Here is a 25,473-nt window from a genome sequence, read left to right as displayed (position 1 = left end):
TCACATTTCGCTCGGCTCACCCATCAAAACACGCCACCAACAATACATGGCCTACGGTCCCGCGTTCCCACAGGTGTCCCAATGTAAACGGTACCTCACATGTGCGGGGATAGCCTAAAACACAAGTAACCCCAAGTCTGTTTTCAGACCGGAATTTCAGACTCTCTGCCGACCGGCACACCATACATATATGGGCCTCGGGTGTCCAAGCCACCAAGGAAAACAGGGAACCCCATGCATTTCTGAAAAGAGGACACCTGTGGGAATCTGCAGCGGTACGTTTCAGGCAAATCGCCCCAGAATTTAGTACCCGGACACCCCTGCAAAGTCCGAAATGTGGGAAAAAAATGCATTTTCCGCACATTTCGCTCGGCTCACCCATCGAAACATACCCCCAACAACACATGGCCTACCGTCCTGCGTTCCCACAGGTGTCCCAATGAAAACAGTACCTCACATGTGTGGGTGCACCTACCTGGGCGCCAGGGGGAAAGCCTAAAACACAAGTAACCCCAAGTCTGTTTTCAGACCGGAATTTCAGACTCTCTGCCGACCAGCACACCATAAAGATATGGGCCTCGGCTGTCCAAGCCACCAAGGAAAACAGGGAACCCCATGCATTTCCGAAAAGAGGAAACCCGCGGGAATCCACAGAGGTGCGATATGGGTACAACGCCCCAGAATTTAGTACCCAGACACCCCCGCGAAGTCCAAAATGTGGGGAAAAAAAACCATTTTCCTCACATTTCGCTCGGCTCACCCATCGAAACACGCCCCCAACAACACATGGTTTATGGTCCCGTGTTCCCACAGGTGTCCCGATGAAAACGATACCTCACATGTGTGGGTGCACCTACCTGGGCGCCAAGGGGAAAGCCTAAAACACAAGTAACCCCAAGTCTTTTTTCAGACCGGAATTTCAGACTCTGCCGACCGGCACACCATAAAGATATGGGCCTCGGCTGTCCAAGCCACCAAGGAAAACAGGGAACCCCATGGATTTCCGAAAAGAGGAAACCCGCGGGAATCCACAGAGGTGCGATATGGGTACAACGCCCCAGAATTTAGTACCCAGACACCCCCGCGAAGTCCAAAATGTGGGGAAAAAAAACCATTTTCCGCACATTTCGCTCAACTCACCCATCGAAACACACCCCCAACAACACAGGGCCTACTGTCCCGCATTCCCACAGGTATCCTGATGAAAACAGTATCTCACATGTGTGGGTGCACCTACCTGGGCGCTAAGGGGAAATCCTAAAACACAAGTAACCCCAAGTCTGTTTTCAGACCGGAATTTCAGACTCTCTGTCGACCGGCACACCATACAGATATGGGCCTCGGGTGTCCAAGCCACCAAGGAAAACCGGGAACCCCATGCATTTCCAAAAAGAGGACACCCGTGGAAATCCACAGAGGTACGATTTGGGTAAATCTCCCCAGAATTTAGTACCCAGACACCCCCACGAAGTCCAAAATGTGGGGAAAAAAAACAATTTTCCTCATATTTCGCTCGGCTCACCCATCGAAACACGCCCCCAACAACACATGGCCTACGGTCCCACGTTCCCACAGGTATCCTGATGAAAACGGTTCCTCACATGTGTGGGTGCACCTACCTGGGTGCTAAGGGGAAATCCTAAAACACAAGTAACCCCAAGTCTGTTTTCAGACCGGAATTTCAGGCTCTCTGCCGACCGGCCCACCATACAGATATGGGCCTCGGGATCCAAGCCACCAAGGAAAACAGGGAACCCCATGCATTTCCAAAATGAGGACACCCGCGGAAATCCACAGAGGTACGATTTGGGTAAATCGCCCCAGAATTTAGTACCCAGACACCCACTCGAAGTCCAAAATGTGGGGAAAAAAAACATTTTCCTCACATTTTGCTCCACTCACCCATCGAAACACGCCCCCAACAACACATGGCCTACGGTCCCGTGTTCCCACAGGTGTCCCGATGAAAACGATATCTCACATGTGTGGGTGCACCTACCTGGGCGCCAAGGGGAAAGCCTAAAACACAAGTAACCCCAAGTCTTTTTTCAGACCGGAATTTCAGACTCTGCCGACCGGCACACGATACAGATATGGGCCTCGGGTGTCCAAGCCACCAAGGAAAACAGGGAACCCCATGCATTTCCAAAAAGAGGACACCAGTGGGAATCCGCAGAGGTATGATTTGGGCAAGTCGCCCCAGAAATTAGTACGCAGAAACCCCTGCAAAGTCCGAAATGTGGGGAAAAAATGCATTTACTGCATATTTCGCTCGGCTCACCCATCAAAACACGCTCCCAACAACACATGGCTGACTGTCTGGCATTCCCACAGATGTCCCGATGAAAACGGTAACTCACATGTGTGGGTGCACCTACCTGGGTGCCAAGGGGAAAGCCTAAAGCACAAGTAACCCTAAGTCTGTTTTCAGACCAGAATTTCAGACTCTCTGCCGACCGGCACACGATACAGATATGTGCCTCGGGTGTCCAAGCCACCAAGGAAAACAGGGAACCCCATGCATTTCTGAAAAGAGGACACCCGTGGGAATCCGCAGAGGTGCGATTTGAGCAAATAGCAACAGAATTTAGTACCCAGACACCCCCGCAAAGTCCGAAATGTGGGGAAAAAAAATGCATTTTCCTCACATTTCGCTTGACTCACCCATCCAAACACGCACCCAACAACACATGGCCTACCGTCCCGCGTTCCCACAGGTGTACCAATGTAAACGGTTTCTCACATGTGAGGGGAAAGCCTAAAACACAAGTAACCCCAAGTCTGTTTTCAGACCGGAATTTCAGACTCTCTGCCGACCTGCACACCATACAGATATGGGCCTCGGGTGTCCAAGCCACCAAGGAAAACCGGGAACCCTATGCATTTCCAAAAAGAGGACACCCGTGGAAATCCACAGAGGTACGATTTGGGTAAATCGCCCCAGAATTTAGTACCCAGACACCCCCACGAAGTCCAAAATGTGGGGAAAAAAAGCTATTTTCATCATATTTCGCTCGGCTCACCCATCGAAACTTGCCCCCAACAACACATGGCCTACGGTCCCACGTTCCCACAGGTATCCTGATGAAAACGGTACCTCACATGTGTGGGTGCACCTACCTGGGTGCTAAGGGGAAATCCTAAAACACAAGTAACCCCAAGTCTGTTTTCAGACCGGAATTTCAGACTCTCTGCCGACCGGCACACCATACAGATATGGGCCTCGGGATCCAAGCCACCAAGGAAAACAGGGAACCCCATGCATTTCTGAAAAGAGGACACCCGTGGAAATCCACAGAGGTACGATTTGGGTAAATCGCCCCAGAATTTAGTATCCAGACACCCCCGCAAAGTCCAAAATGTGGGGAAAAAAACCATTTTCCTCACATTTCGCTCGGCTCACCCATCGAAACACGCCCCCAACAACACATGGCCTACGGCCCCGTGTTCCCACAGGTGTCCCGATGAAAACAATACCTCACATGTGTGGGTGCACCTACCTGGGCGCCAAGGGGAAAGCCTAAAACACAAGTAACCCCAAGTCTTTTTTCAGACCGGAATTTCAGACTCTGCGGACCGGCACACGATACAGATATGGGCCTCGGGTGTCCAAGCATCCAAGGAAAACAGGGAACCCCATGCTTTTCCAAAAAGAGGACACCCGTGGGAATCCACAGAGGTACGATTTCAGCAAATCGCTCAAGAAATTAGTACCCAGACACCCCTGCAAAGTCCGAAATGTGGGGAAAAAAACACATTTACTGCATATTTCGCTCGGCTCACGCATCAAAACACACTCCCAACAACACATGGCTGACAGTCTTGCATTCCCACAGATGTCCCGATGAAAACGGTACCTCACATGTGTCGGTGCACCTACGTGGGTGCCAAGGGGAAAGCGTAAAGCGCAAGTAACCCCAAGTCTGTTTTCAGACCGGAATTTCAGACTCTCTGCCGACCGGCACACCATACAGATATTGGCCTCGGGTGTCCAAGCCACCAAGGAAAACCGGGAACCCTATGCATTTCCGAAAAGAGAACACCAGTGGGAATCCGCAGAGGTACGATTTGGGCAAATCGCCCCAGAATTTAGTACCCAGAACCCCTGCAAATTCCGATATGTGGGGGAAAAAAACCATTGTCTGCACATTTCGCTCAACTCACCCATCGAAACACAACCCCAACAACACATGGCCTACTGTCCCGCATTCCCACAGGTATCCCGATGAAAACAGTACCTCACATGTGTGGGTGCACCTACCTGGGCGCTAAGGGGAAATCCTAAAACACAAGTAACCCCAAGTCTGTTTTCAGACCGGAATTTCAGACTCTCTGCCGACCAGCACACCATACAGATATGGGCCTCGGGATTCAAGCCACCAAGGAAAACAGGCAACCCCATGCATTTCCAAAATGAGGACACCCGTGGAAATCCACAGAGGTACGATTTGGGTAAATCGCCCCAGAATTTAGTACCCAGACACCCCCGCGAAGTCCAAAATGTGGGGAAAAAAACCATTTTCCTCACATTTTGCTCGGCTCACCCATCGAAACACGCCCCCAACAACACATGGCCTATGGTCCCGTGTTCCCAAAGGTGTCCCGATGAAAACGATACCTCACATGTGTGGGTGCACCTACCTGGGCGCCAAGGGGAAAGCCTAAAACACAAGTAACCCAAGTCTTTTTTCAGACCAGAATTTCAGACTCTGCCGACCGGCACACCATACAGATATGGGCCTCGGGTGTCCAAGCCACCAAGGAAAACAGGGAACCCCATGCATTTCCAAAAAGAGGACACCAGTGGGAATCCGCAGAGGTATGATTTGGGCAAATCGCCCCAGAAATTAGTACCCAGACACACCCACAAAGTCCAAAATGTGGGGAAAAAAAACAATTTTCCTCATATTTCGCTCGGCTCACCCATCGAAACTTGCCCCCAACAACACATGGCCTACGGTCCCACGTTCCCACAGGTATCCTGATGAAAACGGTACCTCACATGTGTGGGTGCACCTACCTGGGTGCTAAGGGGAAATCCGAAAACACAAGTAACCCCAAGTCTGTTTTCAGACCGGAATTTCAGACTCTCTGCCGACCGGCACACCATACAGAGATGGGCCTCGGGATCCAAGCCACCAAGGAATACAGGGAACCCCATGCTTTTCTGAAAAGAGGACACCCGTGGAAATCCACAGATGTACGATTGGGGTAAATCGCCCCAGAATTTAGTACCCAGACACCCCCGCAAAGTCCAAAATGTGGGGAAAAAAAACATTTTCCTCACATTTCGCTCGGCTCACCCATCGAAACATGCCCCCAACAACACATGGCCTACGGTCCCGTGTTCCCACAGGTGTCCCGATGAAAACAATACCTCACATGTGTGGGTGCACCTACCTGGGCGCCAAGGGGAAAGCCTAAAACACAAGTAACCCCAAGTCTTTTTTCAGACCGGAATTTCAGACTCTGCCGACCGGCACACGATACAGATATGGGCCTCGGGTGTCCAAGCCACCAAGGAAAACAGGGAACCCCATGCATTTCCAAAAAGAGGACACCTGTGGGAATCCGCAGAGGTACGATTTCGGCAAATCGCTCAAGAAATTAGTACCCAGACACCCCTGCAAAGTCCGAAATGTGGGGAAAAAAACACATTTACTGCATATTTTGCTCGGCTCACGTATCAAAACACACTCCCAACAACACATGGCTGACAGTCTCGCATTCCCACAGATGTCCTGATGAAAACGGTACCTCACATGTGTGGGTGCACCTACGTGGGTGCCAAGGGGAAAGCGTAAAGCGCTAGTAACCCCAAGTCTGTTTTCAGGCCGGAATTTCAGACTCTCTGCCGACCGGCACACCATACAGATATGGGCCTTGGGTGTCCAAGCCACCAAGGAAAACCGGGAACCCTATGCATTTCCGAAAAGAGGACACCAGTGGGAATCCGCAGAGGTACGATTTGGGCAAATCGCCCCAGAATTTAGTACCCAGAACCCCTGCAAATTCCGAAATGTGGGGAAAAAAAACCATTGTATGAACATTTCGCTCAACACACCCATCGAAACACGCCCCCAACAACACATGGCCTACTGTCCCGCATTCCCACAGGTATCCCGATGAAAACAGTACCTCACATGTGTGGGTGCACCTACCTGGGCGCTAAGGGGAAATCCTAAAACACAAGTAACCCCAAGTCTGTTTTCAGACCGGAATTTCAGACTCTCTGCCGACCGGCACACCATACAGATATGGGCCTCGGGTGTCCAAGCCAGCAAGGAAAACCGGGAACCCCTGCATTTCCGAAAAGAGGACACCCGTGGAAATCCACAGAGGTACGATTTGGGTAAATCGCCCCAGAATTTAGTACCCAGACACCCCCACGAAGTCCAAAATGTGGGAAAAAAAAAACAATTGTCCTCATATTTCGCTCGGCTCACCCATCGAAACACGCCCCCAACAACACATGGCCTACGGGCCCACGTTCCCACAGGTATCCTGATGAAAACGGTACCTCACATGTGTGGGTGCACTTACCTGGGTGCTAAGGGGAAATCCTAAAACACAAGTAACCCCAAGTCTGTTTTCAGACCGGAATTTCAGACTCTCTGCCGACCGGCACACCATACAGATATGGGCCTCGGGTGTCCAAGCCACCAAGGAAAACCGGGAACCCCATGCATTTCCGAAAAGAGGACACCCGTGGAAATCCACAGAGGTACGATTTGGGTAAATCGCCCCAGAATTTAGTACCCAGACACCCCCAGGAAGTCCAAAATGTGGGGAAAAAAAACAATTTTCCTCATATTTCGCTCGGCTCACCCATTGAAACACGCCCCCAACAACACATGGCCTACGGTCCCACGTTCCCACAGGTATCCTGATGAAAACGGTACCTCACATGTGTGGGTGCACCTACCTGGGTGCTAAGGGGAAATCCTAAAACACAAGTAACCCCAAGTCTGTTTTCAGACCGGAATTTCAGACTCTCTGCCGACCGGCAAACCATACAGATATGGGCCTCGGGTGTCCAAGCCACCAAGGAAAACGGGAACCCTATGCATTTCCGAAAAGAGGACACCAGTGGGAATCCGCAGAGGTACGATTTGGGCAAATCGCCCCAGAATTTAGTACCCAGACACCCCTGCAAATTCCGAAATGTGGGGAAAAAAAACCATTGTCCGCACATTTTGCTCAACTCACCCATCGAAACACGCCCCCAACAACACAGGGCCTACTGTCCTGCATTCCCACAGGAATCCTGATGAAAACAGTACCTCACATGTATGGGTGCACCTACCTGGGCGCTAAGGGGAAATCCTAAAACACAGGTAACCCCAAGTCTGTATTCAGACCGGAATTTCAGACTCTCTGTCGACCGGCACACCATACAGATATGGGCCTCGGGTGTCCAAGCCACCAAGGAAAACCGGGAACCCCATGCATTTCTGAAAAGAGGACACCCGTGGAAATCCACAGAGGTACGATTTGGGTAAATCGCCCCAGAATTTAGTACCCAGACACCCCCGCAAAGTCCAAAATGTGGGGAAAAAAAACATTTTCCTCACATTTCCCTCGGCTCACCCATCGAAACACGCCCCCAACAGCACATGGCCTACGGTCCCGTGTTCCCACAGGTGTCCCGATGAAAACAATACCTCACATGTGTGGGTGCACCTACCTGGGCGCCAAGGGGAAAGCCTAAAACACAAGTAACCCCAAGTCTTTTTTCAGACCGGAATTTCAGACTCTGCCGACCGGCACACGATACAGATATGGGCCTCGGGTGTCCAAGCCACCAAGGAAAACAGGGAACCCCATGCATTTCCAAAAAGAGGACACCCGTGGGAATCCGCAGAGGTACGATTTCGGCAAATCGCTCAAGAAATTAGTACCCAGACACCCCTGCAAAGTCCGAAATGTGGGGAAAAAAACACATTTACTGCATATTTCGCTCGGCTCACGCATCAAAACACTCCCAACAACACATGGCTGACAGTCTCGCATTCCCACAGATGTCCTGATGAAAACGGTACCTCACATGTGTGGGTGCACCTACGTGGGTGCCAAGGGGAAAGCGTAAAGCGCAAGTAACCCCAAGTCTGTTTTCAGGCAGGAATTTCAGACTCTCTGCCGACCGGCACACCATACAGATATGGGCCTTGGGTGTCCAAGCCACCAAGGAAAACCGGGAACCCTATGCATTTCCGAAAAGAGGACACCAGTGGGAATCGGCAGAGGTACGATTTGGGCAAATCGCCCCAGAATTTAGTACCCAGAACCCCTGCAAATTCCGAAATGTGGGGAAAAAAAACCATTGTATCAACATTTCGCTCAACTCACCCATCGAAACACACCCCCAACAACACATGGCCTACTGTCCCGCATTCCCACAGGTATCCCGATGAAAACAGTACCTCACACGTGTGGGTGCACCTACCTGGGCGCTAAGGGGAAATCCTAAAACACAAGTAACCCCAAGTCTGTTTTCAGACCGGAATTTCAGACTCTCTGCCGACCGGCACACCATACAGATATGGGCCTCGGGTGTCCAAGCCACCAAGGAAAACCGGGAACCCCTGCATTTCCGAAAAGAGGACACCCGTGGAAATCCACAGAGGTACGATTTGGGTAAATCGCCCCAGAATTTAGTACCCAGACACCCCCACGAAGTCCAAAATGTGGGAAAAAAAAACAATTGTCCTCATATTTCGCTCGGCTCACCCATCGAAACACGCCCCCAACAACACATGGCCTACGGTCCCACGTTCCCACAGGTATCCTGATGAAAACGGTACCTCACATGTGTGGGTGCACCTACCTGGGTGCTAAGGGGAAATCCTAAAACACAAGTAACCCCAAGTCTGTTTTCAGACCGGAATTTCAGACTCTCTGCCGACCGGCACACCATACAGATATGGGCCTCGGGTGTCCAAGCCACCAAGGAAAACCGGGAACCCCATGCATTTCCGAAAAGAGGACACACGTGGAAATCCACAGAGGTACGATTTGGGTAAATCGCCCCAGAATTTAGTACCCAGACACCCCCACGAAGTCCAAAATGTGGGGAAAAAAAACAATTTTCCTCATATTTCGCTCGGCTCACCCATTGAAACACGCCCCCAACAACACATGGCCTACGGTCCCACATTCCCACAGGTATCCTGATGAAAACGGTACCTCACATGTGTGGGTGCACCTACCTGGGTGCTAAGGGGAAATCCTAAAACACAAGTAACCCCAGGTCTGTTTTCAGACCGGAATTTCAGACTCTCTGCCGACCGGCACACCATACAGATATGGGCCTCGGGTGTCCAAGCCACCAAGGAAAACGGGAACCCTATGCATTTCCGAAAAGAGGACACCAGTGGGAATCCGCAGAGGTACGATTTGGGCAAATCGCCCCAGAATTTAGTACCCAGACACCCCTGCAAATTCCGAAATGTGGGGAAAAAAAACCATTGTCTGCACATTTCGCTCAACTCACCCATCGAAACACGCCCCCAACAACACAGGGCCTACTGTCCCGCATTCCCACAGGTATCCTGATGAAAACAGTACCTCACATGTGTGGGTGCACCTACCTGGGCGCTAAGGGGAAATCCTAAAACACAAGTAACCCCAAGTCTGTTTTCAGACCGGAATTTCAGACTCTCTGTCGACCGGCACACCATACAGATATGGGCCTCGGGTGTCCAAGCCACCAAGGAAAACCGGGAACCCGATGCATTTCTGAAAAGAGGACACCCGTGGAAATCCACAGAGGTACGATTTGGGTAAATCGCCCCAGAATTTAGTACCCAGACACCCCCGCAAAGTCCAAAATGTGGGGAAAAAAAACATTTTCCTCAAATTTCGCTCGGCTCACCCATCGAAACACGCCCCCAACAGCACATGGCCTACGGTCCCGTGTTCCCACAGGTGTCCCGATGAAAACAATACCTCACATGTGTGGGTGCACCTACCTGGGCGCCAAGGGGAAAGCCTAAAACACAAGTAACCCCAAGTCTTTTTTCAGACCGGAATTTCAGACTCTGCCGACCGGCACACGATACAGATATGGGCCCCGGGTGTCCAAGCCACCAAGGAAAACAGGGAACCCCATGCATTTCCAAAAAGAGGACACCCGTGGGAATCCGCAGAGGTACGATTTCGGCAAATCGCTCAAGAAATTAGTACCCAGACACCCCTGCAAAGTCCGAAATGTGGGGAAAAAAACACATTTACTGCATATTTCGCTCGGCTCACGCATCAAAACACACTCCCAACAACACATAGCTGACAGTCTCGCATTCCCACAGATGTCCTGATGAAAACGGTACCTCACATGTGTGGGTGCACCTACGTGGGTGCCAAGGGGAAAGCGTAAAGCGCAAGTAACCCCAAGTCTGTTTTCAGGCCGGAATTTCAGACTCTCTGCCGACCGGCACACCATACAGATATGGGCCTTGGGTGTCCAAGCCACCAAGGAAAACCGGGAACCCTATGCATTTCCGAAAAGAGGACACCAGTGGGAATCCGCAGAGGTACGATTTGGGCAAATCGCCCCAGAATTTAGTACCCAGAACCCCTGCAAACTCCGAAATGTGGGGAAAAAAAACCATTGTATGAACATTTCGCTCAACTCACCCATCGAAACACACCCCCAACAACACATGGCCTACTGTCCCGCATTCCCACAGGTATCCCGATGAAAACAGTACCTCACATGTGTGGGTGCACCTACCTGGGTGCTAAGGGGAAATCCTAAAACACAAGTAACCCCAAGTCTGCTTTCAGACCGGAATTTCAGACTCTCTGCCGACCGGCACACCATACAGATATGGGCCTCGGGATCCAAGCCACCAAGGAAAACATGGAACCCCATGCATTTCTGAAAAGAGGACACCCGTGGAAATCCACAGAGGTACGATTTGGGTAAATCGCCCCAGAATTTAGTATCCAGACACCCCCGCAAAGTCCAAAATGTGGGGAAAAAAACCATTTTCCTCTCATTTCGCTCGGCTCACCCATCGAAACACGCCCCCAACAACACATGGCCTATGGTCCCGTGTTCCCACAGGTGTCCCGATGAAAACGATACCTCACATGTGTGGGTGTACCTACCTGGGGCCAAGGGGAAAGCCTAAAACACAAGTAACCCCAAGTCTTTTTTCAGACCGGAATTTCAGACTCTGCCGACTGTCACACGATACAGATATGGGCCTCGGGTGTCCAAGCCACCAAGGAAAACATGGAACCCCATGCATTTCCAAAAAGAGGACACCAGTGGGAATCTACAGAGGTATGATTTGGGCAAATCGCCCCAGAAATTAGTACCCAGACACCCCTGCAAAGTCCGAAATGTGGGTAAAAAATGCATTTACTGCATATTTAGCTCGGCTCACCCATCAAAATACGCTCCCAACAACACATGGCTGACCGTCTTGCGTTCCCACAGATGTACCGATGAAAACGGTAACTCACATGTGTGGGTGCACCTACCTGGGTGCCAAGGGGAAAGCCTAAAGCACAATTAACCCTAAGTCTGTTTTCAGACCGGAATTTCAGACTCTCTGCCGACCGGCACACGATACAGATATGTGCCTCGGGTGTCCAAGCCACCAAGGAAAACAGTGAACCCCATGCATTTCTGAAAAGAGGACACCTATGGGAATCCGCAGAGGTGCGATTTGAGCAAATCGCACCAGAATTTAGTACCCAGACACCCCCGCAAAGTCCGAAATGTGGGGAAAAAAACGCATTTTCCTCACATTTCGCTTGACTCACCCATCCAAACACGCCCCCAACAACACATGGCCTACCGTCCCGCGTTCCCACAGGTGTACCAATGTAAACGGTTCCTCACTTGTGAGGGGAAAGCCTAAAACACAAGTAACCCCAAGTCTGTTTTCAGACCGGAATTTCAGACTCTCTGCCGACAGGCACACCATACAGATATGAGCCTCGGGTGTCCAAGGCACCAAGGAAAACAGGGAACCCCATGCATTTCCAAAAAGAGGACACCCGTGGAAATCCACAGAGGTACGATTTGGGTAAATCGGCCCAGAATTTAGTACACAGACACCCCCGCGAAATCCAAAATGTGGGGAAAAAAACCATTTTCCTCACATTTCGCTCGGCTCACCCATCGAAACACGCCCCCAACAACACATGGCCTATTGTCCCGTGTTCCCACAGGTGTCCCGATGAAAACGATACCTCACATGTGTGGGTGCACCTACCTGGGTGACAAGGGGAAAGCCTAAAGCACAAGTAACCCTAAGTCTGTTTTCAGACCGGAATTTCAGACTCTCTGCCGACCGGAACACCATACAGATATGTGCCTCGGGTGTCCAAGCCACCAAGGAAGACAGGGAACCCCATGCATTTCCGAAAAGAGGACACCAGTGGGAATCCGCAGAGGTGCGATTTGAGCAAATCGCACCAGAATTTAGTACCCAGACACCCCCGCAAAGTCCGAAGTGTGGGGAAAAAAAATGCATTTTCCTCACATTTCGCTTGACTCATCCATCCAAACACGCACCCAACAACACATGTCCTACCGTCCCGCGTTCCCACAGGTGTAACAATGTAAACGGTTCCTCACATGTGAGGGGAAAGCCTTAAACACAAGTAACCCCAAGTCTGTTTTCAGACTGGAATTTCAGACTCTCTGCCGACCGGCACACCATACAGATATGGGCCTCGGGTGTCCAAGCCACCAAGGAAAACCGGGAACCCCATGCATTTCCGGAAAGAGGACACCCGTGGAAATCCACAGAGGTACGATTTGGGTAAATCGCCCCAGAATTTAGTACCCAGACACCCCCACGAAGTCCAAAATGTGGGGAAAAAAAACAATTTTCCTCATATTTCGCTGGGCTCACCCATCGAAACTTGCCCCCAACAACACATGGCCTACGGTCCCACGTTCCCACAGGTATCCTGATGAAAACGGTACCTCACATGTGTGGGTGCACCTACCTGGGCGCCAAGGGGAAAGCCTAAAACACAAGTAACCCTAAGTCTTTTTTAGACCGGAATTTCAGACTCTGCCACCCGGCACACGATACAGATATGGGCCTCGGGTGTCCAAGCCACCAAGGAAAACAGGGAACCCCATGCATTTCCAAAAAGAGGACACCCGTGGGAATCCGCAGAGGTATGATTTGGGCAAATCGCTCAAGAAATTAGAACCCAGACACCCCTGCAAAGTCCGAAATGTGGGTAAAAAAACGCATTTACTGCATATTTCGCTCGGCTCACGCATCAAAACACACTCCCAAAAACACATGGCTGACCGTCTCGCGTTCCCACAGATGTCCCGATGAAAACGGTACCTCACATGTGTGGGTGCACCTACCTGGGTGCCAATGGGAAAGCGTAAAGCGCAAGTAACCCCAAGTCTGTTTTCAGACCGGAATTTCAGACTCTCTGCCGACCGGCACACCATACAGATATGGGCCTCGGGTGTCCAAGCCACCAAGGAAAACCGGGAACCCTATGCATTTCCGAAAAGAGGACACCAGTGGGAATCCGCAGAGGTACGATTTGGGCAAATCGCCCCAGAATTTAGTACCCAGACACCTCTGCAAATTCCGAAATGTGGGGGAAAAAAACCAATGTTGGCACATTTCGCTCAACTCACCCATCGAAACACACCCCCAACAACACATGGCCTACTGTCCCGCATTCCCACAGGTATCCCGATGAAAACAGTACCTCGCATGTGTGGGTGCACCTACCTGGGCGCTAAGGGGAAATCCTAAAACACAAGTAACCCCAAGTCTGTTTTCAGACCGGAATTTCAGACTCTCTGCCGACTAGCACAGCATACAGATATGGGCCTCGGGTGTCCAAGCCACCAAGGAAAACAGGGAACCACATGCATTTCTGAAAAGAGGACTCACGTGGGAATCCACAGAGGTATGATTTGGGCACATCGCCCCAGAATTTAGTACCCAGAGACCACCGCAAAGTCCGAAATGTGGGGAAAAAACACATTATCCGCACATTTCGCTCGGCTCACCCATCGAAACACACACCCAACAACACATGGCCTACCGTCCCGCGTTTCAACAGGTGTCCCAATGAAACCCGTACTTCACATGTGTGGGTACACCTACCTAGGCGCCAAGGGGAAAGCCTAAAACACAAGTAACCACAACTCTGTTTTCAGACCGGAATTTCAGACTCTCTGCCGACCAGCACAGCATACAGATATGGACCTCGGGTGTCCAAGCCACCAAGGAAAACAGGGAACCACATGCATTTCTGAAAAGAGGACTCCCGTGGGAATCCACAGAGGTATGATTTGGGCACATCGCCCCAGAATTTAACACCCAGACATCCCCGCAAAGTGCGAAATGTGGAGAAAAAACACATTTTCCGCACATTTCGCTCAGCTCACCCATCGAAACACGCCCCCAACAACATAAATCTACCGTCCAGCGTTCCCACAGGTGCCCGATGAAAATGGTACCTCACATGTGTGGGTGCACCTACCTGGGCACCAAGGGGAAAGCCTAAAACACAAGTAACCCCAAGTCTATTTTCAGACCGTAATTTCAGATTCTCTGCCGACCGGCACACCATACAGATATGGGACTTGGGTGTCCAAGTCACAAAGGAAAACAGGGAACCCCATGCATTTCTGAAAAGAGGACACCGGTGGAAATCCGCAGAGGTACGATTTGGGTAAATCGCCCCAGAATTTAGTACCCAGACACCCCTGCAAAGTCCAAAATGTGGGCAAAAAAATCTATTTTCCACACATTTCGCTCTATTCACCCATCGAAACACGCCCCCAACAAAACATGGCCTACTGTCCCGCGTTCCCACAGGTGTCTCAATGAAAACGGTAGCTCACATGTGTGGGTGCTCCTACCTGGGCGCCAAGAGGAAAGCCTAAAACACAAGTAACCCCAAGTCTGTTTTCAGACCGGAATTTCAGACTCTCTGCCGACCGGCACACCATACAGATATGGGCCTCGAGTGTCCAAGCCACCAAGGAAAACAGGGAACACCATGCATTTCCGAAAAAGAGGACACCCGTGGAAATCTGCAGAGGTACGATTTGGGTAAATCGTCCCAGAATTTAGTACCCAGACACCCCCGCAAAGTCCGAAATGTGGGCAAAAAAATGCATTTTCCGCACATTTCGCTCGGCTCACCCATCGAAACACGCCCCCAACAACACATGGCCTACTGTCCCACGTTCCCACAGGTGTCTCAATGAAAACGGTACCTCACATGTGTGGGTGCACCTACCTGGGCGCCAAGAGGAAAGTCTAAAACACAAGTAACCCCAAGTCTGTTTTCAGACCGGAATTTCAGACTCTCTGCCGACCGGCACACCATACAGATATGGGCCTCGAGTGTCCAAGCCACCAAGGAAAACAGAGAACACCATGCATTTCCGAAAAGAGGACACCCGTGGAAATCCACAGAGGTACGATTTGGGTAAATCGTCCCAGAATTTAGTACCCAGACACCCCCGCAAATTCCGAAATGTGGGCAAAAAAATGCATTTTCCGCACATTTCGCTCGGCTCACCCATCGAAACACGCCCCCAACAACACATGGCCTATGGTCCCACGTTCCCACAGGTATCCTGATGAAAACGGTACCTCACATGTGTGGGTGCACCTACCTGGGTGCTAAGGGGAAATCCTAAAACACAAGTAACCCCAAGTCTGTTTTCAGACTGGAATTTCAGACTCTCTGCCGACCGGCACACCATACAGATATGGGCCTCGGGATCCAAGCCACCAAGTAAAACAGGGAACCCCATGCATTTCCAAAAAGAGGACACCCGTGGAAATCCACAGAGGTACAATTTGGGTAAATCGCCCCAGAATTTAGTACCCAGACACCCCAGCGAAGTCCAAAATGTGGGGAAAAAAACAATTTTCCTCACATTTCGCTCGGCTCACCCTTCGAAACACGCCCCCAACAACACATGGCCTATGGTCCCGTGTTCCCACAGGTGTCCCGATGAAAATGACACCTCACATGTGTGGGTTTACCTACCTGGGGGCAAGGGGAAAGCCTAAAACACAAGTAACCCCAAGTCTTTTTTCAGACCGGAATTTCAGACTCTGCCGACTGTCACACGATACAGATATGGGCCTCGGGTGTCCAAGCCACCAAGGAAAACAGGGAACCCCATGCATTTCCAAAAAGAGGACACCAGTGGGAATCTGCAGAGGTATGATTTGGGCAAATCGCCCCAGAAATTAGTACCCAGACACCCTTGCAAAGTCCGAAATGTGCGGAAAAAATGCATTTACTGCATATTTCGCTCGGCTCACCCATCAAAATACGCTCCCAACAACACATGGCTGACCGTCTTGCGTTCCCACAGATGTCCCGATGAAAACGGTAACTCACATGTGTGGGTGCACCTACCTGGGTGCCAAGGGGAAAGCCTAAAGCACAAGTAACCCTAAGTCTGTTTTCAGACCGGAATTTCAGACTCTCTGCCGACCGGCACACGATACAGATATGTGCCTCGGGTGTCCAAGCCACCAAGGAAAACAGGGAACCCCATGCATTTCTGAAAAGAGGACACCCGTGGGAATCCGCAGAGGTACGATTTGAGCAAATCGCACCAGAATTTAGTACCCAGACACCCCCGCAAAGTCCGAAATGTGGGGAAAAAAACGCATTTTCCTCACATTTCGCTTGACTCACCCATCCAAACACGCCCCCAACAACACATGGCCTACCGTCCAGCGTTCGCACAGGTGTACCAATGTAAACGGTTCCTCACATGTGAGGGGAAATCCTAAAACACAAGTAACCCCAAGTCTGTTTTCAGACCGGAATTTCAGACTCTCTGCCGACAGGCACACCATACAGATATGGGCCTCGGGTGTCCAAGGCACCAAGGAAAACAGGGAACCCCATGCATTTCCAAAAAGAGGACACCCGTGGAAATCCACAGAGGTACGATTTGGGTAAATCGGCCCAGAATTTAGTACCCAGACACCCCCGCGAAGTCCAAAATGTGGGGAAAAAAACCATTTTCCACACCATACAGATATGTGCCTCGGGTGTCCAAGCCACCAAGGAAAACAGGGAACCCCATGCATTTCCGAAAAGAGGACACCAGTGGGAATCCGCAGAGGTGCGATTTGAGCAAATCGCACCAGAATTTAGTACCCAGACACCCCCGCAAAATCCGAAGTGTGGGGAAAAAAAATGCATTTTCCTCACATTTCGCTTGACTCACCCATCCAAACACGCACCCAACAACACATGGCCTACCGTCCCGCGTTCCCACAGGTGTACCAATGTAAACGGTTCCTCACATGTGAGGGGAAAGCCTTAAACACAAGTAACCCCAAGTCTGTTTTCAGACTGGAATTTTAGACTCTCTGCCGACCGGCACACCATACAGATATGGGCCTCGGGTGTCCAAGCCACCAAGGAAAACCGGGAACCCCATGCATTTCCGAAAAGAGGACACCCGTGGAAATCCACAGAGGTACGATTTGGGTAAATCGCCCCAGAATTTAGTACCCAGACACCCCCACGAAGTCCAAAATGTGGGGAAAAAAAACAATTTTCCTCATATTTCGCTGGGCTCACCCATCGAAACTTGCCCCCAACAACACATGGCCTACGGTCCCACGTTCCCACAGGTATCCTGATGAAAACGGTACCTCACATGTGTGGGTGCACCTACCTGGGTGCTAAGGGGAAATCCTAAAACACAAGTAACCCCAAGTCTGTTTTCAGACGGAATTTCAGACTCTCTGCCGACCGGCACACCATACAGATATGGGCCTCGGGATCCAAGCCACCAAGGAAAACAGGGAACCCCATGCATTTCCAAAAAGAGGACACCCGTGGAAATCCACAGAGGTACGATTTGGGTAAATCGCCCCAGAATTTAGTACCCAGACACCCCCGCGAAGTCCAAAATGTGGGGAAAAAATCCATTTTCCTCACATTTCGCTCGGCTCACCCATCGAAACACGCCCCCACAACACATGGCCTACGGTCCCGTGTTCCCACAGGTGTCCCGATGAAAACAATACCTCACATGTGTGGGTGCACCTACCTGGGCGCCAAGGGGAAAGCCTAAAACACAAGTAACCCCAAGTCTTTTTTCAGACCGGAATTTCAGACTCTGCCGACTGTCACACGATACAGATATGGGCCTCGGGTGTCCAAGCCACCAAGGAAAACAGGGAACCCAATGCATTTCCAAAAAGAGGACACCAGTGGGAATCTGCAGCGGTATGATTTGGGCAAATCGCCCCAGAAATTAGTACCCAGACACCCTTGCAAAGTCCGAAATGTGGGGAAAAAATGCATTTACTGCATATTTCGCTCGGCTCACCCATCAAAATACCCTCCCAACAACACATGGCTGACCGTCTTGCGTTCCCACAGATGTCCCGATGAAAACGGTAACTCACATGTGTGCGTGCACCTACCTGGGTGCCAAGGGGAAAGCCTAAAGCACAAGTAACCCTAAGTCTGTTTTCAGACCGGAATTTCAGACTCTCTGCCGACCGGCACACGATACAGATATGTGCCTCGGGTGTCCAAGCCACCAAGGAAAACAGGGAACCCCATGCATTTCTGAAAAGAGGACACCCGTGGGAATCCGCAGAGGTGCGATTTGAGCAAATCGCACCAGAATTTAGTACCCAGACACCCCCGCAAAGTCCGAAATGTGGGGAAAAAAAACGCATTTTCCTCACATTTCGCTTGACTCACCCATCCAAACACGCCCCCAACAACACATGGCCTACCGTCCCGCGTTCCCACAGGTGTACCAATGTAAACGGTTCCTCACATGTGAGGGGAAAGCCTAAAACACAAGTAACCCCAAGTCTGTTTTCAGACCGGAATTTCAGACTCTCTGCCGACAGGCACACCATACAGATATGGGCCTCGGGTGTCCAAGGCACCAAGGAAAACAGGGAACCCCATGCATTTCCAAAAAGAGGACACCCGTGGAAATCCACAGAGGTACGATTTGGGTAAATCGGCCCAGAATTTAGTACCCAGACACCCCCGTGAAGTCCAAAATGTGGGGAAAAAATCCATTTTCCTCACATTTCGCTCGGCTCACCCATCGAAACACGCCCCCAACAACACATGGCCTATGGTCCCGTGTTCCCACAAGTGTCCCGATGAAAAACGATACCTCACATGTGTGGGTGCACCTACCTGGGTGACAAGGGGAAATCCTAAAGCAGAAGTAACCCTAAGTCTGTTTTCAGACCGGAATTTCAGACTCTCTGCCGACCGGCACACGATACAGATATGTGCCTCGGGTGTCCAAGCCACCAAGGAAAACAGGGAACCCCATGCATTTCCGAAAAGAGGACACCAGTGGGAATCCGCAGAGGTGCGATTTGAGCAAATCGCACCAGAATTTAGTACCCAGACACCCCCGCAAAGTCCGAAGTGTGGGGAAAAAAAATGCATTTTCCTCACATTTCGCTTGACTCACCCATCCAAACACGCACCCAACAACACATGGCCTACCGTCCCGCGTTCCTACAGGTGTACCAATGTAAACGGTTCCTCACATGTGAGGGGAAAGCCTTAAACACAAGTAACCCCAAGTCTGTTTTCAGACTGGAATTTCAGACTCTCTGCCGACCGGCACACCATACAGATATGGGCCTCGGGTGTCCAAGCCACCAAGGAAAACCGGGAACCCCATGCATTTCCGAAAAGAGGACACCCGTGGAAATCCACAGAGGTACGATTTGAGTAAATCGCCCCAGAATTTAGTACCCAGACACCCCCATGAAGTCCAAAATGTGGGGAAAAAAAACAATTTTCCTTATATTTCGCTGGGCTCACCCATCGAAACTTGCCCTCAACAACACATGGCCTACGGTCCCACTTTCCCACAGGTATCCTGATGAAAACGGTACCTCACATGTGTGGGTGCACCTACCTGGGTGCTAAGGGGAAATCCTAAAACACAAGTAACCCCAAGTCTGTTTTCAGACCGGAATTTCAGACTCTCTGCCGAGCGGCACACCATACAGATATGGGCATCGGGATCCAAGCCACCAAGGAAAACAGGGAACCCATGCATTTCCAAAAAGAGGACACCCGTGGAAATCCACAGAGGTACGATTTGGGTAAATCGCCCCAGAATTTAGTACCCAGACACCCCGGCGAAGTCCAAAATGTGGGGAAAAAATCCATTTTCCTCACATTTCGCTCGGCTCACCCATCGAAACACGCCCCCAACAACACATGGCCTATGGTCCCGTGTCCCCACAGGTGTCCCGATGAAAACAATACCTCACATGTGTGGGTGCACCTACCTGGGCGCCAAGGGGAAAGCCTAAAACACAAGTAACCCCAAGTCTTTTTTCAGACCGGAATTTCAGACTCTGCCGCCGGGCACACGATACAGATATGGGCCTCGGGTGTCCAAGCCACCAAGGAAAACAGGGAACCCCATGCATTTCCAAAAAGAGGACACCAGTGGGAATCCGCAGAGGTACGATTTGGGCAAATCGCTCAAGAAATTAGAACCCAGACACCCCTGCAAAGTCCGAAATGTGGGTAAAGAAACGCATTTACTGCATATTTCGCTCAGCTCACGCATCGAAACACGCCCCCAACAACACATGGTCTATGGTCCCGTGATCCCACAGGTGTCCCGATGAAAACAATACCTCACATGTGTGGGTGCACCTACCTGGGCGCCAAGGGGAAAGCCTAAAACACAAGTAACCCCAAGTCTTTTTTCAGACCGGAATTTCAGACTCTGCCGACTGTCACACGATACAGATATGGGCCTCGGGTGTCCAAGCCACCAAGGAAAACAGGGAACCCCATGCATTTCCAAAAAGAGGACACCAGTGGGAATCTGCAGAGGTATGATTTGGGCAAATCGCCCCAGAAATTAGTACCCAGACACCCTTGCAATGTCCGAAATGTGGGGAAAAAATGCATTTACTGCATATTTCGCTCGGCTCACCCATCAAAATACGCTCCCAAAAACACATGGCTGACCGTCTTGCGTTTCCACAGATGTCCCGATGAAAACGGTAACTCACATGTGTGGGTGCACCTACCTGGGTGCCAAGGGGAAAGCCTAAAGCACAAGTAATCCTATGTCTGTTTTCAGACCGGAATTTCAGACTCTCTGCCGACCGGCACACGATACAGATATGTGCCTCGGGTGTCCAAGCCACCAAGGAAAACAGGGAACCCCATGCATTTCCGAAAAGAGGACACCCGTGGAAATCCACAGAGGTACGATTTGGGTAAATCGCCCCAGAATTTAGTACCCAGACACCCCCGCGAAGTCCAAAATGTGGGGAAAAAACCATTTTCCTCACATTTCGCTCGGCTCACCCATCGAAACACGCCCCCAACAACACATGGCCTATGGTCCCGTGTTTCCACAGGTGTCCCGATGAAAACGATACCTCACATGTGTGGGTGTACCTACCTGGGGCCAAGGGGAAAGCCTAAAACACAAGTAACCCCAAGTCTTTTTTCAGACCGGAATTTCAGACTCTGCCGACTGTCACACGATACAGATATGGGCCTCGGGTGTCCAAGCCACCAAGGAAAACAGGGAACCCCATGCATTTCCAAAAAGAGGACACCAGTGGGAATCTGCAGAGGTATGATTTGGGCAAATCGCCCCAGAAATTAGTACCCAGACACCCCTGCAAAGTCCGAAATGTGGGGAAAAAATGCATTTACTGCATATTTCGCTCGGCTCACCCATCAAAATACGCTCCCAACAACACATGGCTGACCGTCTTGCGTTCCCACAGATGTCCCGATGAAAACGGTAACTCACATGTGTGGGTGCACCTACCTGGGTGCCAAGGGGAAAGCCTAAAGCACAAGTAACCCTAAGTCTGTTTTCAGACCGGAATTTCAGACTCTCTGCCGACCGGCACACGATACAGATATGTGCCTCGGGTGTCCAAGCCACCAAGGAAAACAGGGAACCCCATGCATTTCTGAAAAGAGGACACCCGTGGGAATCCGCAGAGGTGCGATTTGAGCAAATCGCACCAGAATTTAGTACCCAGACACCCCCGCGAAGTCCGAAGTGTGGGGAAAAAAATGCATTTTCCTCAAATTTCGCTTGACTCACCCATCCAAACACGCCCCCAACAACACATGGCCTACCGTCCCGCGTTCCCACAGGTGTACCAATGTAAACGGTTCCTCACATGTGAGGGGAAAGCCTTAAACACAAGTAACCCCAAGTCTGTTTTCAGACTGGAATTTCAGACACTCTGCCGACCGGCACACCATACAGATATGGGCCTCGGGTGTGCAAGCCACCAAGGAAAACCGGGAACCCCATGCATTTCCGAAAAGAGGACACCCGTGGAAATCCACAGAGGTACGATTTGGGTAAATCGCCCCAGAATTTAGTACCCAGACACCCCCACAAAGTCCAAAATGTGGGGAAAAAAAACAATTTTCCTCATATTTCGCTGGGCTCACCCATCGAAACTTGCCCCCAACAACACATGGCCTACGGTCCCACGTTCCCACAGGTATCCTGATGAAAACGGTACCTCACATGTGTGGGTGCACCTACCTGGGTGCTAAGGGGAAATCCTAAAACACAAGTAACCCCAAGTCTGTTTTCAGACCGGAATTTCAGACTCTCTGCCGACCGGCACACCATAAAGATATGGGCCTCGGGATCCAAGCCACCAAGGAAAACAGGGAACCCCATGCATTTCCAAAAAGAGGACACCCGTGGAAATCCACAGAGGTACGATTTGGATAAATCGCCCCAGAATTTAGTACCTAGACACCCCCGCGAAGTCCAAAATGTGGGGAAAAAATCCATTTTCCTCACATTTCGCTCGGCTCACCCATCAAAACACGCCCCCAACAACAAATGGCCTACGGTCCCGTGTTCCCACAGGTGTCCCGATGAAAACAATACCTCACATGTGTGGGTGCACCTACCTGGGCGCCAATGGGAAAGCCTAAAACACAAGTAACCCCAAGTCTTTTTTCAGACCGGAATTTCAGACTCTGCCGCCCGGCACACGATACAGATATGGGCCTCGGGTGTCCAAGCCACCAAGGAAAACAGGGAACCCCATGCATTTCCAAAAAGAGGACACCCGTGGGAATCCGCAGAGGTACGATTTGGGCAAATCGCTCAAGAAATTAGAACCCAGACACCCCTGCAAAGTCCGAAATGTGGTAAAAAAACGCATTTACTGCATATTTCGCTCGGCTCACGCATCAAAACACACTCCCAACAACACATGGCTGACCGTCTCGCGTTCCCACAGATGTCCCGATGAAAACGGTACCTCACATGTGTGGGTGCACCTACCTGGGTGCCAAGGGGAAAGCGTAAAGCGCAAGTAACCCCAAGTCTGTTTTCAGACCGGAATTTCAGACTCTCTGCCGACCGGCACACCCTACAGATATGGGCCTCGGGTGTCCAAGCCACCAAGGAAAACCGGGAACCCTATGCATTTCCGAAAAGAGGACACCAGTGGGAATCCGCAGAGGTACGATTTGGGCAAATCGCCCCAGAATTTAGTACCCAGACACCTCTGCAAATTCCGAAATGTGGGGGAAAAAAACCAATGTTCGCACATTTCGCTCAACTCACCCATCGAAACACACCCCCAACAACACATGGCCTACTGTCCCGCATTCCCACAGGTATCCCGATGAAAACAGTACCTCACATGTGTGGGTGCACCTACCTGGGCGCTAAGGGGAAATCCTAAAACACAAGTAACCCCAAGTCTGTTTTCAGACCGGAATTTCAGACTCTCTGCTGACCAGCACAGCATACAGATATGGGCTTCGGGTGTCCAAGCCACCAAGGAAAACAGGGAACCACATGCATTTCTGAAAAGAGGACTCACGTGGGAATCCACAGAGGTATGATTTGGGCACATCGCCCCAGAATTTAGTACCCAGAGACCACCGCAAAGTCCGAAATGTGGGGAAAAAACACATTATTCGCACATTTCGCTCGGCTCACCCATCGAAACACACACCCAACAACACATGGCCTACCGTCCCGCGTTTCAACAGGTGTCCCGATGAAACCCGTACTTCACATGTGTGGGTACACCTACCTAGGCGCCAAGGGGAAAGCCTAAAACACAAGTAACCCAAAGTCTATTTTCAGACCGGAATTTCAGATTCTCTGCCGACCGGCACACCATACAGATATGGGACTTGGGTGTCCAAGTCACCAAGGAAAACAGGGAACCCCATGCATTTCTGAAAAGAGGACACCGGTGGAAATCCGCAGAGATACGATTTGGGTAAATCGCCCCAGAATTTAGTACCCAGACACCCCTGCAAAGTCCGAAATGTGGGCAAAAAAATGTATTTTCCGCACATTTCGCTCTACTCACCCATTGAAACACGCCCCCAACAACACATGGCCTACTGTCCCACGTTCCCACAGGTGTCTCAATGAAAACGGTACCTCACATGTGTGGGTGCACCTACCTGGGCGCCAAGAGGAAAGCCTAAAACACAAGTAACCCCAAGTCTGTTTTCAGACCGGAATTTCAGACTCTCTGCCGACCGGCACACCATACAGAAATGGGCCTCGAGTGTCCAAGCCACCAAGGAAAACAGGGAACACCATGCATTTCCGAAAAGAGGACACCCGTGGAAATCTGCAGAGGTACGATTTGGGTAAATCGTCCCAGAATTTAGTACCCAGACACCCCCGCAAAGTCCGAAATGTGGGCAAAAAAATGCATTTTCCGCACATTTCGCTCGGCTCACCCATCGAAACACGCCCCCAACAACACATGGCCTACCGTCCCACGTTCCCACAGGTGTCTCAATGAAAAGGGTACCTCACATGTGTGGGTGCACCTACCTGGGCGCCAAGAGGAAAGCCTAAAACACAAGTAACCCCAAGTCTGTTTTCAGACCGGAATTTCAGACTCTCTGCCGACCGGCACACCATACAGATATGGGCCTCGAGTGTCCAAGCCACCAAGGAAAACAGAGAACACCATGCATTTCCGAAAAGAGGACACCCGTGGAAATCTGCAGAGGTACGATTTGGGTAAATCGTCCCAGAATTTAGTACCCAGACACCCCCGCAAATTCCGAAATGTGGGCAAAAAAATGCATTTTCCGCACATTTCGCTCGGCTCACCCATCGAAACACGCCCCCAACAACACATGGCCTATGGTCCCACGTTCCCACAGGTATCCTGATGAAAACGGTACCTCACATGTGTGGGTGCACCTACCTGGGCGCCAAGAGGAAAGCCTAAAACACAAGTAACCCCAAGTCTGTTTTCAGACTGGAATTTCAGACTCTCTGCCGACCGGAACACCATACAGATATGGGCCTCGGGATCCAAGCCACCAAGTAAAACAGGGAACCCCATGCATTTCCAAAAAGAGGACACCCGTGGAAATCCACAGAGGTACGATTTGGGTAAATCGCCACAGAATTTAGTACCCAGACACCCCCGCGAAGTCCAAAATGTGGGG

This window comes from Ambystoma mexicanum, chromosome 13 (genome assembly GCF_040938575.1).
Source record: "Ambystoma mexicanum isolate Mex_15411 chromosome 13, UKY_AmexF1_1, whole genome shotgun sequence".
Taxonomy (NCBI): Eukaryota; Metazoa; Chordata; class Amphibia; order Caudata; family Ambystomatidae; genus Ambystoma; species Ambystoma mexicanum.
The sequence above is the reverse complement of the archived record's forward strand: the minus strand, read 5'-3'. Positions refer to the sequence as shown.